The sequence below is a fragment of the Schistocerca gregaria genome, unplaced genomic scaffold, assembly GCF_023897955.1.
Source record: "Schistocerca gregaria isolate iqSchGreg1 unplaced genomic scaffold, iqSchGreg1.2 ptg000988l, whole genome shotgun sequence".
In the NCBI taxonomy this organism is placed as follows: Eukaryota; Metazoa; Arthropoda; class Insecta; order Orthoptera; family Acrididae; genus Schistocerca; species Schistocerca gregaria.
In genome coordinates this window covers 285,001-287,500 of record NW_026062338.1, presented here as the reverse complement: position 1 = coordinate 287,500, position 2,500 = coordinate 285,001, and positions in this window count along the sequence as shown.

Genomic DNA, 2,500 nt, shown 5'->3' with positions numbered 1-2,500 from the left:
TGTCGATGTCGCCTACAGCGCCCGCTTGACGACCCAGAGTAAAACGCCTGCTGCACCCCCTCTTCACCGCAGGTGACGCAAATCGAGTCAAAAGTGGTGGACCGACGGTCACTCCAGCCGCACCTGTGAATGCGCCACCCCCACCGCCCGACTCGCAACTCGAGCGGATGTACGGCGGACTTTTCCCGCAATCGTACATTGCAGTCCACCCCTATATCTTCCACTTCATGAAGAGTTATCTCCCAAAAGCCAAAGTCCCGCTGTCCCAATACATGCTCTGGACGGCGGGCCGCGAGACGTGACGCTCGGTGGCAAAGAGTGCGCCGCTGAGGATATAGAGGGTCCGTCCCCCCGCACAGTGGTGACGGTGTGCGGGTAGTGTTTCCGACACCTCTTCCTGCGGTGGCAACTCTGGGGCAGAGTCGATACTCGCCCACTGGTGGAAGGTAAGCATTCTGCTTTACATCAGTACATAACTAATATTTCAGTCGTCTGACGTCCCTCCTTAGTAAATGATGCAGGACCACATACATAGATGATACATACTGTAAACTGGGGAGGACAGTGTGAACCGCACTCGACCCAGTCACCCTATCTCACAGTCCACTCTGTGTGTAACAAAGCGAAAGCACCAAAGCACTATCGTTCAACAACATCCATTTTATCCTCGCTGCCACAGGACACTATCCAAACAACGACAAGAGGAACGTCACGTCCACTAATAAGACAGAATGTCTCACATCACCCGCAAACAACGCAGCTCAAATCAGCCAGCAACACCCACAGTGGTCCACCCAGTATCAACACAGGACGCAACGCCACGCCACAACACAAAAGGTACAAGTAATAAAATACCCTTTGGCCACACCCCTTATAAAGGCATCGAACCAACCCACCACCTGACACCAGCCAAACGTACATCCTGATTTGACACATCTCTGGCAACCTAACCCACGTTGGCCCTTAACCTAACCCACGTTGGCCCTTAACCTAACCCACGTTGGCCCTTAACCTAACCCACGTTGGCCCTTAACCTAACCCACGTTGGCCCTTAACCTAACCCACGTTGGCCCTTAACCTAACCCACGTTGGCCCTTAACCTAACCCACGTTGGCCCTTAACCTAACCCACGTTGGCCCTTAACCTAACCCACGTTGGCCCTTAACCTAACCCACGTTGGCCCTTAACCTAACCCACGTTGGCCCTTAACCTAACCCACGTTGGCCCCTAACCTAACCCACGTTGGCCCCTAACCTAACCCACGTTGGCCCCTAACCTAACCCACGTTGGCCCCTAACCTAACCCACGTTGGCCCCTAACCTAACCCACGTTGGCCCCTAACCTAACCCACGTTGGCCCCTAACCTAACCCACGTTGGCCCCTAACCTAACCCACGTTGGCCCCTAACCTAACCCACGTTGGCCCCTAACCTAACCCACGTTGGCCCCTAACCTAACCCACGTTGGCCCCTAACCTAACCCACGTTGGCCCCTAACCTAACCCACGCTGCACCTTAACCTAAGTTACGCTGCACCTTAACCTAAGTTACGCTGCACCTTAACCTAAGTTACGCTGCACCTTAACCTAAGTTACGCTGCACCTTAACCTAAGTTACGCTGCACCTTAACCTAAGTTACGCTGCACCTTAACCTAAGTTACGCTGCACCTTAACCTAACTTACACTGCACCTTAACCTAACTTACACTGCACCTTAACCTAACTTACACTGCACCTTAACCTAACTTACACTGCACCTTAACCTAAGTTACACTGCACCTTAACCTAAGTTACACTGCACCTTAACCTAAGTTACACTGCACCTTAACCTAACTTACACTGCACCTTAACCTAAGTTACACTGCACCTTAACCTAAGTTACACTGCACCTTAACCTAACTTACACTGCACCTTAACCTAACTTACACTGCACCTTAACCTAAGTTACACTGCACCTTAACCTAACTTACACTGCACCTTAACCTAACTTACACTGCACCTTAACCTAACTTACACTGCACCTTAACCTAACTTACACTGCACCTTAACCTAACTTACACTGCACCTTAACCTAACTTACACTGCACCTTAACCTAACTTACACTGCACCTTAACCTAACTTACACTGCACCTTAACTGTCACATGTAACGTCACAGGAATGTAGCTTTGCCTAACAGCAACCCTCTGAACATAGTTCACTGCTTGGATCCTCTGGTGTCATGTGTATTTCTTGATGCCATGGTGCGTACCCTCACATAAAGGTCTTTCGAGTGTTGCGTACTTTCTACACAGTCCCGCTAACCACTGGAAGGGTGTACCGCTACAGAACGAATATCGCCCTCCCCTCCTGCCCTTCCAAGCTGGTCGGTCAGGCGTTTGTTTGTGAAATGAGCCTTGCAGCTGTTCAGTTGCATTCGGTTGTCGATGCAGTCAGTGTACGTTGTGGTACGGCCTGTGTGGACTGTCCGCTGATGTACGCGTAACCCACACTGATCATCCGTC